Genomic DNA, 13,166 nt, shown 5'->3' on the forward strand with positions numbered 1-13,166 from the left:
ACCTAAACCATTCATGTCAAATGCAACAACTGCGTTGCAAATAAGTCAATCTTTGCCTGCCAAAATGAACTTGTCTGATTATCTGGATGGCTTTTTTAACATAGGATATGTGGTAAGAAACTAACAGAGATTACAATCTGTTCTGAAAGAATTACTCATAAAAATCTAAACAAACACCCACCAGTGCTCACGAACCAAGATCTATCGAAAGAGCTCGTTCTGACGAGTGATCAAATGTGAGCGAAGGATATCGGATGATGATGATGCAGAGGCATTGGCCATTGTGACATCGATCTGCCTTTCGGTCAAAGACAAATTACTGCCAACATTGAGAAAGACACTAATGTGCCAGTTTGCTGGATCAGTCGTGAGGCTTGCACGACAGCTCAAGCACAACACGCAAGCATTTTGCTAAAAAAGCACGTTACAGAGCTTATATGAGGCAAACGGAGGATCAGTGACATTATCACTCGCTGACGTGGGAAACAATATCACTCAGATAGCGGCAACCTGAGACTGGCATCTGCTGAACATCCGTGCTTGAAGTCTGATAAACAGTGCTTGACAGAAGCAAGTCACTCGTGACTGACTTATTTAGTCGAATGGCAACAATGCTAATTTAAGGTGAGCTAGACCACTATCGACGAAGCAGATTTGGTTGTGTCGTGGTATAGCATTGTCAACGAGCGTGGCCGGCCTGAAGGGTGTCCTCGAATACTGTGAGGATGGGAAGGAGCATGTGTGGTGTCCAGCATTGAAGCTTCTGGAGGGTTGCTCCTACACGTGAGGAGAAACGACACGAGAGTAACAGCGAATGGAACGCGCTGAACGGATGTGCCGAGGGAATGTAAGAATCTCTCCTTCATAGATTCAGTGACTGATCTAGGTGCTTTATTAGTCTTTTTCGTAGTGCTCTTAACTTTCATTTTCAAACGAGACATATCAACTCAAAGAGTCTGGTCTTCATGAAAAAAACAAAAAAAAACAAAAAAACAAAACAAAACAAACAAACAAACAAACAAAAAAGAAAAAACGATCGTGACTAGTAATCCATCGATAAACGCATCTGGCTACTTCTCAGGCCTACAATGCATGCAGGTGTTGGGGGCAAATTTGAGGATGAGTTCTGGTCAAAGTAAACATTTTGCAGGCCGCTTCCTTCAATCAACAGCACGTTCTACAGACACAGAGTTATCTTCCTTGTAAAGATATAACAACTCTTCTAAGTTATTTATTTATATAAATAATTTTCCTTTCGCCTCAAACTCTATTCCAATGCGGGCACATAACGTAATGCATCATTCGTCTTGAGTGTACAATTCTGACCTAGTCGTTCCAGTTCGACGTCAAGACACAGCATCCCATGGTGCAATTGCATCGCTCCTGCGTGTTTAGAATCGTTTTCATCAGCCTAAACTGACCCACCGCGACCACTCTTGTGCACATTTCGTCTGAGATAGGTCGAGACCCACTAGTGCATCGAAAAACTAAAGCACTTGCAACACCGATTATGCTGCTACCACAAGTCACCGCTCAGAGCCACATCCACAAGCTAACTCAAGGATTTCACCTCCACATCCTTGATGAGATCCGCCCTGGGTTCTCGTTTCACCCTTTTGAACTTCAATGTCCTACCGAAACCAGTCATCGACCATGGCTGTTGTGCCAGCATTCTCGAAGATTTTGGGCTGGAAAACAGCAACTCCCGACTGTGGAGCTACCATGGATACGGGAATTCATCCCGCTCATGTGGCATTGGAAGATCACATGCCAATAACAAGCAAGAGAAAGAGAAACTTTATGAACTATTAGAATGCTAGGAAATGGACATAGAAAGAATGACAACACTGACAGATGCAGATGGAAGGGGGAGAACATGAGCAAAAAGATGTTTAGGCATTTTAGTTCAATACAGGAGTTGTTGCAAAGGGTTTGGTCTAATGTAGTTGTCTTAGTAGGATCTTTTTAAAACATTTTCTTTTTCTTTTTAATTATTCTACAGTAAGTAGCACTAGATTCAAAAGAAGATTCATTGTTTTTTTAAGCAATGGTCAAATAGATATGCAAGGAGAAAAAGACATGGAATTCTTATTTGATTTTGAATTTTAAAAAATGTACATATTCATGACTTAGTTCAAAGATTTTTGTTTTGTTTTGTTTTTTGTTTTTTTTTTAATTATAGTTTATTCTTATATATTTGTGTAATAAGTAAAAATTTGATTTCTAAAAGTCTATAAGTTGTATGGATTTATATTTATATGAACTAGATAATTAATTTAACTTCAACAACTTATCAAGCAAATAAAAGAAAGTATAGAATTAAAAATTAAAAAATTAGATTAAATTAATCAATTATTATAAAAATTATACAAACTATTAATTATAGCATTATATTATTTACCATATATATCTAAATATTGATTAATTATTTGAAATTAAATAAATAAATAATTTAAAATATATTAAAAAAATAAATTTTAGAAACTCAAGATTTTACAAATGGTCAAAATCTTGACTACCTTGTAAATCTTCATGAGCTTTTTAACATTCTTTGATACAAATCTTAGGTATTATCAATTTCAACTATAGAACTACTATTTTGATGTCTATAAAAAATTAATAATAAATTTTAATATTTATTTTAAGAATTTATACCATTGAAAGAAATAAATATACGTAGATCAACTTTATAAGTGAATTTAAGAGTTTACTATAATAAGTATAAAGAAACAAAAGATTAGTTTGTTAAAAAAGTTTAATAGAAGAAAATAATTTTTTTATAGATTTCTAAAACAAATTAAAATCTTCTTAAGATTATATCCTCTTCAAGATCTTGATGATATTACTAAATAAGAATTATAGGCATATTTTTATTTAAATTTTATTATTAAAAACTTATATATTTGATACAATTTTTTTATAACTATTACATAATCTAAATGTATTTTTGGAGATATTTACAATTATATTTAGAAAAATCTAAAGAGATTATAAAATCGAAATTCTAGTCTTTTTAATAAAAAATCATATTTAATTGCTATTTATGTTGATAAATTCTAATAACTTATTTATAATATAGATTAAAACAAGAAAGAATATTATTAATTAGTTACAATATGGTGAATGTCAAAGATAATATTAAAAGCCTATAATTGATTAGAATAAAAAATAACTATTAGAAAAAATTATTACTCAAATTATTGAATGCAATAAGTAACTCTTGGAAAAACATCAAGTACCAATATTCAATTGGAGAGGAATAAATCAAGTAATAGCAACAACTTCTAAAATTTTAAAAATCTATTAATTAAACTTAGAACCTATTCAAATTGATATAATCATATTTAAAGAGTTAATACTAAATAAAAAAAATAAATGCAATTGTCAAAACTTTTTATAATTATTAAAACTTTAAGTTGTAAATTTTTAGTTTTAATACTTTTAGACATTGGAGTCTCAATATGTTTTATGGATAGAAACCTTACATTGCAAAAAAAATTGATATTTCAAAAAAAATCCAACATGTCTAAATAGAGGTTATTAAAAATAAAAATTATATTTAGAGATATAATATATGAGAGTATTAATAGGAATATTAGAAGATCATGGATCTAACATTTTTTTGAACATCATTCAATATACTTTAAATCAAGTATTATTTGACCTTCCTTGCTTTATAATGTATAACTTAATATTAATTAAAAATTATAAAAAGGTCAATTTAAGATTTGGTTTAAATGCTTTCAAATCATCTTAAGGCTCATTTGTTAGATTAAGTCATTTTTTCAAGTTGCATAAGAAAAAAAATTATTTATTGTTTATGTAATATCAAGTCTTCACTCAAGTAGAAGTTTCAATAGAATCTCAAAGTAGTATAAAAATGGTTAAAATATTTTTGAGATAATATATATATATATAATCAAAACATCTATCATATGAATGTAGAATTGATCTTCAAGAAAGAACTCAACTACCATTTAGACTAATTTATAACTTTTCACAAAAAAAACTTATTGATTTAAAAGAATGTATTGATAAAAAAAATTAAAACTTTTAATCTAAAATTCAAAATCTCTTATAGAGTTGCCAATTTTCTTTATAAAAAAGAAGAAAAAAAAAATCCTTTTGAATATGTGTAGATTAATTTAGACTCAAAAAATTAACCATTAAAATTTATTATTCTTTGCATTTGATATTACAATTCTTTGATTAATTAAGTGAGGCTAAGATCTACATTAAGATGGATCTATAATGTACATACAATTTGATAAGTATTAAAGAAAAAAGATATAGAATATTTTCTTTTGAATTAGTTATGAAAATTTTGAAATAATGTCATGTCTTCTGGATTTACTAATATTGTATATTTTTTCCTCTAATATTTGATAAAAAATTATTTCATATATTTTTAGATACAAGTTATATTCTTATTTATTTTAAAATTATAGAAGAATATAAAAAATATATTTTCTTGATATTATAATTATTTAAAATAAAAGATTATACATCAAAGTGTAGATATTCAAAGGAATTTCAACCATGTACTTATTATAATAAGCTTTTGTTATTAAATTAAATAATTTAATAATAGTGGCTTTAACAATTGATATTCAAGTTCTTTGATAAATTAATATAATACTAAATCCTAATTTTTCTTATAATAAAATATAATATTTGATAATTATTATTAAAGAATTAAAAAATTTATTCTTGCTTTGGAAATAATGTTGCTTATTTGTAAATCTAAAACAAACTAGTTAGAAACTTGGTAATTGAATTTGTCTGCACAAACTTGGACAATGCAAGGAATTATGAAATCTTTGTAATATCTTGCTATGTTTGATTGCTTATGGATTTTGTCTTAATTCTTTTTATCTATTTGTATGTTTCTTTGACTTGATATTAATATTTTTTTTTTATTGTTTATAATTTTAAAGATAGCATAAAGCAAACAAAACCTCTCAAACTAACATTCATTGGTTTAATATTTTATTTTATTTTATTTTATAATTTTAAAGATAGAATTTCATCATGCATTGGCAATAATTGTATTTATTCATAGCCATAATTTACACTAGTATTGCAATTAGTCCACTAATTTCCAAAAATCTCAATTCACCTACATTGTTATAAGATTGTATTATGACATCTCAAAAACAAAAACACTACCATTACACACAAGTACAAAAATATAACCTCTACTTCCAAAAGCTAATAGAAAAATCAAAGAAATCCTAAATAAATGTCGTCAAATTCCTTTGTGAAGAAAATAGAGCAAGCAATGTAAGTTGGTCAAAGAGTAGTGGATTCTTAGAATAAGAGAATTATTATTCATGATAGCTTAAAAATTTATATCTATTCTGCCAACTTATACTAACTTTTCTAACTTAAATACAATATTCAATCTATTGGATATAGAAGATGAACAAACTTCTAGCAAAAGTAACAAAATTTAGACATATGAAATTCTTGAATAAGAACTTGCTTTAGTTTAATGTACACCTCATTAACTTGTAGACTATAATAATAATATTCTAGCACTAAGTTTTCTAATTTATCTTTAGTTGTTATGTGATCCAAGTCATATTGATAGACCTATATCAACTTATAAGAAGTAAGAAGTAAGAAATAAATAGGTCAGTATTATCCAAAATAATCCATTGATTTAAAATATCTTTTATAAATTCTATTAAATAAAAATATTACAATTTAGCTACACGATTGTACTACAAATTACAAGTCTTTTGTAAAAAAATCATATATGAGGGTAAACAAAAAATCCTATACAAAAAAAAGAAGCACCAAATAGATAGAAAGCGATACAATTGTACTATTTTTTGTTGGTTGATATACCTTTATGGCTTGTCTTCAACTAAACCTAAATCTTAATTGATTATCAAGGTGTGTATCCTATTGATTAGGTATCTATTTAGTATGAAAGAAAATTACTTTACTTAAGAAGCCTTTTTTATTTGTAATTGGAAGATAAGCATGACACTTATAGTGGTGTTATGTTATTATTCGAATTACTACTGTCTTGCATATTTACTTTTCGATATTGTTTATTGCATAGTATAAACTTAATAATACATCATGGTATCAAATTAAGCTATATAGAGAAGTAATAGAGTTATGATTAGATCATAATTATATTAATAGGAATAGAAATTTTAGATTTGATTATTATATAGTTAAAAAAGTTATTTTGACTAGACAACTATAAAATGTGAAAAAACATAATTCAAAGCATGTTAGAGAGGGAGGACCTATTAGAGGTAATTGCTTCAACAAAGACCTCATTGTGTCAAAGACAAGAACTTGATAAAAAAAAATAAATAAGTGAGACATTTTTCAAAGAAAGATGACAAAATAGAAATAACTAAATATGTATATTAAGAAAGAAATCGGAATGGCTATTGCCAAAAGATAAGAAAACTAATGAACCTTGAAACTAAATTAGAAGCAAGAAAGGAATTGACAAGAGTGAAGAAGGCTTTATTCTTGTCTCTATATATACTATCTATCTAGGAGCTACATGGCGACATTCTATAGGACCTCAAAACGTATTGACTTTACACAACATGTATCTTAACTTGCAAGGCAAGTTTTCTTAGTGGGTGGCACATAGTTAGCTTGTTTTGCAAGCTACCAATATGTGTGGCATGTTGTTAACTTGTTAACCAAGTTTTTAACCTATCAATCAAGTATAAACACATGTAAAGTCAAAGCAGCATCTATAAAGCTTCTAAGAAGCTTCTCTAGAAGATATTATGAAATTAATCTACCTTTATCTACTTTTGCCTATTCATATCATATAGATAAAAATTATAGTAAATATATGTCCGTGACATTATCTCCCTTTCTAAAGACGAGTTCCATGAGGAGTGGTAATCACATGTTGAGGAAGTTTAAGATGCGGCAAATTATATTTGCCACATACTTTGATCTTTGTTTTCTTCAAAGATGATTGATAGGGCCTCTCAATCATTGATAGTGTCTCCATACCAAGGTGAGAAGACAACCCAATTATTTGATCATTGTTAAGGCCTTCAGAACTTCCTTCAAATAAAGCATTTGAAACATCGTCAAGAGTTGTTCCTACCTCTAATAAAATCACCAAACATCAGGAGTCCGTTGTAAGGTCATGATACCAAATGCGTTGTATCTTCCCATCTATTCAAAAAAGAACATGTTATTCTTGAGGATCTTCATCTCGATTGCGTCATCTTGAAGGTTGTGACAATTCTAATGTCTCATTCGATAGGTCAGCAAACAAAGGCTCTTGAGTCAAATCTACTAATTATTGGTTTTCCATCTCCCCAGCATCATAACTACAAAGAAGCAACAAACAAGGATTGAAAGTAGAATGTTATCTTGTCTAGATCTTATTTCTTTTATAAAGAAGGTTTTTATCTTGATTTTGATGAATGTCGTCGATAAAAAGCCTCCATCACCTTTGTTGCATTTACAAGATTCTTTACTGGCTCTCATGTGAGTTCACTAATATCATATCCACGCCAATGGACAAGATATTTTAATTTATTTTGGCTTTGCCTTGAATCTAAGACTTCTTCCACTTCGAACTCTTCATTATTATCCACTTCTATAGGAGGAGGTAGAGCTTATCTTCTTCTTGGTATGTCCATTGTCTTATATAGTTCAAGAAGAGACATGTGAAATGTTGGATGGATTTTTATTGACTCTGGTAGATGTAAACGATATACAATAAGATTGATTTGTACAGAAATAAAAAATGATCCAAGTCTTCAATAGTCCAACTTGTCATAAGTACGAGTGGTCTTAATATTGTGACAAAGTAACCATACCTTGTCACTCATGTGGAATGGTGGTTGTTCTTTTTGATAGACATCCACATTGAACTTTTGTTGTTTTTGAACTTCTTTTAATTGCGTTTTTATTATTACATGTAGTTTTGACAAATGATTTGCTAAATCTTTCGCGAGAGGATTATCAGCTTTTGAAAAGTCAAAAGTATCAAGTTGTGGATGATAACCATAATTGGCAAAGAAAGGTGTTTATTTTGTAGAAGAATGTATCGTATTATTATACGCAAACTCTACCAATGGCAAAAGAGTTGTCCAATCATCTTGTTGGTAGTTGATGGTACATCTTAAATATTGCTATAAAACTTGATTAATATGCTTTGTTTGTCCATCAGTTTGACAATGGAATGTCGAAGATAGTTTTATATCCACTTTTAGAATCTTAAAAAGAGTCTACAAAAATTTTGATATAAACTAAGTTCCCCTATCTGATATAATATCTTTGGGTAATCCATGATAGCAATAGATGTTGTCAAGAAAGAGCTTAGGTATTTCTTTACCTATGATAGATTTTGTACATGATACAAAATGTACCATCTTGATAAAATGATCTATTATCATGAATATAAAGTCATAAGAACTTAAGATTGGAAGATCCATAATGAAATCCATACAAAAAAAAGACCATGGTTGTTTTGGAATAGATAGTGGCTAAAGAAGTTCGTAAGGTCGATGACAAGGAGTTTTTGATCTTGAGAAAATATCACAAGATTGTACCAAATCTTTGACTGCCTTCTACATTTAGAGCTACCAAAAATCCCTGGACATTAGTTCCAAAATCTTATTGTACCCAAAATATCTTGATATTGGAAAGTCATGACGAGCTTGAAGAACACGTAATCGAGTTTCATCTTTTGAAACATATAGGCATCTCTCAAAATTTAGTAGATTATTTTTGAATTCAAACTTAGAAGTATCATGAGACTTTGAAGAGTTTCCCTTAATATCATGAATAAGAGGATCAGAAGACATACTTGACTGAACTTGTTTAATGAAAGTTGAATCAACAATTAGTATTGATTTCATTGCTCAAAGATGAAGATGCTCTAGCTTCAAGAGAATTGTCTATTGCTAATCAAAAGTAGCATTTGCTTCCTTTGGTGCAAGATAAGATCATCTAAAGAGTGCATCTAAGAAATCTTGTTGTTTTTCTGGTCGATAAGTGATCTTGAATTTGAAACTTAACAAAGACATATTCTAACATGCTTGGCGACAATTCAAAACATGTTTTGACATAAAATATTCAAGGTTCTTGTGATCCGTATATACAATGACTAGACTAGAAACACCTTCTAGATAATGGTGCTATTCTTGAAACAAATCCATGATTGCAAGAAGTTCTTTATTGTTGATCTTGTAATTGATCTCTACTGCTGAAATTTTTTTGGAATAAAAAGCTATTGGGTGAAGTTTATTATCTGTTTCCATTTGTGACAATACACCACTCAAAGTAATGTCTAATGCTTTTTTTTCCATAAAAAATGGCTTAAAAAAATCGACGCAATACAAGATTGGTATAAAAACAAAGGCTGACTTTAAAGCTTCAAATGCTACTTCTATTTCTTGATTGCATTGAAGTTTGTCTTTACAAGTCGAATGTGTAAGTGGAGCTGCAACTTAAGATAAGTCTTTCATGAAGATCTGATAGAAGTTGGCAAATCCCAAAAAGCATTGAACATCTCTTATCGTTTTCAGGATCTTCCAATCCATGATAGCTTGAACTTTCTTAGGATCCATTATAAGTCCATCATTTGAAATAATGTATCATAAGAAGTCTACTTGAATAGTAAAAAATACACACTTTTCTATCTTGGCATAGAGTCCTACATCTTTTAGTTTTTGTAACACACAAAGAATATGAAGTTCATGTTCTTTTGTATTCTTAGAATAGATTAAGATGTCGTCTAAGTAACAGACAACAAAATCATCTAAAAACTTCCAAAAGACATCATTCATTAGATGTTCGAATGCTACTAGTTGTCAAGGAGAAGAACTCGATGAAAAGGCAATTTAGATAAGTGAGCCTTCACTCAAAGAAAGGTAACAAAATATAAATAAACAAGTATGTATATTGAAAGAGAAACTAGAATGGCTATTGCCAAAAGACAAGAAAACTAAAGACCCTTGAAATTAGACTGGAAGCAAGAAAGGAGTTGACAAGAGTGAATAAGGCTTCACTCTTGTCTCTATATATACTATCTAACTAGGGGCTACGTGGCGACATTCTATATGACCTCCAATATGTGTTGACTTTGTAAGACACATGCCTTGACTTACAAGGCAAGTTTTTCTACATGTGGGCCACATAGTTAGGTTGGTCTTCAAGCTAACAATATGTGTGACACATGGCCAATTTGTTGACCACATTTCTAATCCAAAAAGTCAATTAAAGACACCTATGAAGTCAAAGCAGCGTCTATGAAGCTTCTAGGAAGCTTCTATATCCAATACTATAGAATTAATTTACTTTTATCTACTTTTACTTACTTCTACCTATTTGTATATGTAATTATGAGTATGTCCATGATATTACCTCTCCTTCTAGGGACGAGTTCTATGAGGAGTAGTCATCATATGTTGAGAAAATCTATGATGCAACGAATTATATTCGCTACATACTCTGATCTTTCTTCTCTTTGAAGATGATTGATAGGGCCTTTCAACCATTGGTAATGTCCCATATCAAAGCGAGAAGATCACAAAATTATTTGATAATTGTTGAAGCCTTCATAACTTCCTTCGAATAGAACATTTGGAACACCATCAGGAGTTGTTCCTACCTCTAGCAAAATCACCAAACATTGGGAGTCCCTTCCCAAGTCATGATACCAAATACGTTGTATCTCACCATCTATTCGAGGGAGAACATGTCGTTCTTGAAGATCTTCATCTCGATTGTGTCGTCTTAAAGGTTGTAACAATTGTAATGTCTTGTCCGATAGGTCAACAAATAAAGGCTCTTGAGTCGAATCCGCTAGTTGTTGGTTCTCCATCTCTTGAGCATTACAACTACAAAGAAGCTACAAACAAGGATTAAAAGTAGAATGTTATCCTGCCTAGACGTTGTTTCTTTTATAAAGAAGGTTTTCATTTTGATTTTGATGGATGTCGTCAATAAAAAAGCCTCCACCGCCTTTGCTACATTTGCAAGATTCTTTACTAGCTTCCATGTGCATTCGCTAATATCATATCTGCGCCAATGGACAAGATATTCTAATTTATTTTGGCACCGCCTTGAATCTAAGACTTCTTCTACTTCAAATTCTTTATTATTATCCACTTCTATAGGAAGAAGTGGAGCTTATCGTCTTCTTGGTATGTCCACTGTCTTGTATGGTTTAAGAAGAGATACGTGGAATATTGGATGGATTTTCATTGACTTCAATAGGTGTAAACGATATGCAACTGAATTGATTTGTGCAGAAATAGAAAATGGTCCAAGCCTTTGATAGTCCAACTTGTCACAAAGACGAGTGGTCTTGATATTGTGACAAAGTAGCCATATCTTATCACCCAAGTGGAATGATAGTTGTTCCTTTCGATAGACATCCGCATTGACCTTTTGTTGTTCTTGAGCCTCTTTTAACTACGCCTTCATCATTGCATGTAGCTCTGACAAATGAATCGCCAAATCTTTCGTAGCAGGATTATCAACTTTTGAAAAGTCAAAAGTATCAAGTCATGGATGATAATCATAATTAGCAAAGAAAGGTGTTTGTTTTGTAGAAGAATGTACTGTATTATTATAAGCAAACTCTGCCAATGGCAAAAGAGTTGTCCAATCATCTTGTTGGTAGTTGATGGTATATCTTAAATATTGCTCCAAAACTTGATTAACACGTTGTGTTTGTCCATCAATTTGAGGATGGAATGTCATAGATAGTTTTATATCCACTTTTAGAATCTTGAAAAGAGTCTGCCAAAATCTTGATACAAATTGAGTTCTCCTATCTGATATAATATCCTTGGATAATCCATGATAGCGATAGATATTATCAAGAAAGAACTTAGCTGTTTCTTCACCTATGATAGATTTTGTATGTGGTACAAAATGTGCCATCTTGGTAAAATGATCTACTATTACGAATATAGAGTCATACGAACCTGAGATTGGAAGATCCATGATGAAGGCCATAGAAACAGAAGACCATGGTTGTTCTAGAATGGATAATGGCTGAAGAAGTACAAAAGGTCGATGACGAGGAGTTTTTGATCTTGAGCAAACATCACATGATTGTATAAAATCTTTGATTGCCTTCTACATTTGAGGCCACCAAAAATTCCTAGATATCAGCTCCAAAGTCTTATTGTATCCAAAATGTCCTATTATTGGGAAGTCCTGACGAGCTTGAAGAACACGTAAACGTGCTTCTCCTTCTGGAATATATAAACGTCTTTTGAAATAGAGTAGGTTATTCTTGAACTCAAATTTAGAGGGATCATGAGATTTAAAAGAATTATTCTTGATATCATGAACAAGAGGGTTTGAAGACATACTTAACTGGACTTGCTTGAGAAAAGTTAAATCAACAGTCAATGTTGATTTTATTGCTCGAAGATGAAATTGTTCTGGCTTCAAGAGAACTGTTTTTTGTTGCTCAAAAGCTGCATCTCCTTCTTTTGGTACAACATAAGAATATCTAGACAAGGCATCAAACAAACCTACTTATTTTTTTGACCGATAAGTGATAATGAACTCGAATCTTGATAAAGACATTCTCCAACGAGCTTGACGACGATTTAATATACATGCTGATATGAAATACTCGAGGTTCTTGTGATCCGTATATACGGTGACTGGATTAGAAGCGCCTTCTAGATAATGACGCCATTCTTAAAAAGAATCCACAATTGCAAAAAGTTCTTTGTCATGGATCTCATAATTGATTTTTGTTGCTGAGAATTTTTTTGAATAAAAGGCTATTAGATGAAGTTTATCATGTGTTTCCATTTGTGACAAAATCGCACCGAGAGCAAATTCTGATGCATCTATTTCTATAAAGAACGCTTTGGAAAAATCAACATGATATAAGATTGGTGCAGAAACAAACGCTGTCTTCAAAGATTCAAAAGCATCTTCTACTTCTTGATTCCATTGGAGTTTGTCTTCACAAGTCAAATGTATAAGTGGAGCTGCAACTCGAGAAAAGTCTTTGATGAAGATCCGATAGTAGTTGTCAAATCTCAAAAAGCATTAGACATCTCTTACCGTTTTTGGGATCTTCCAATCTATAATAGTTTGAACTTTCTTAGGATCTATTGTAAGTCCATCATTTGAAATGATGTAACCTAAGAAATCAACTTGAGTAGTGTAGAATACAC

Source organism: Physcomitrium patens, chromosome 2, assembly GCF_059467195.1.
Source record: "Physcomitrium patens ecotype Gransden chromosome 2, ASM5946719v1, whole genome shotgun sequence".
NCBI classification, from domain to species: Eukaryota; Viridiplantae; Streptophyta; class Bryopsida; order Funariales; family Funariaceae; genus Physcomitrium; species Physcomitrium patens.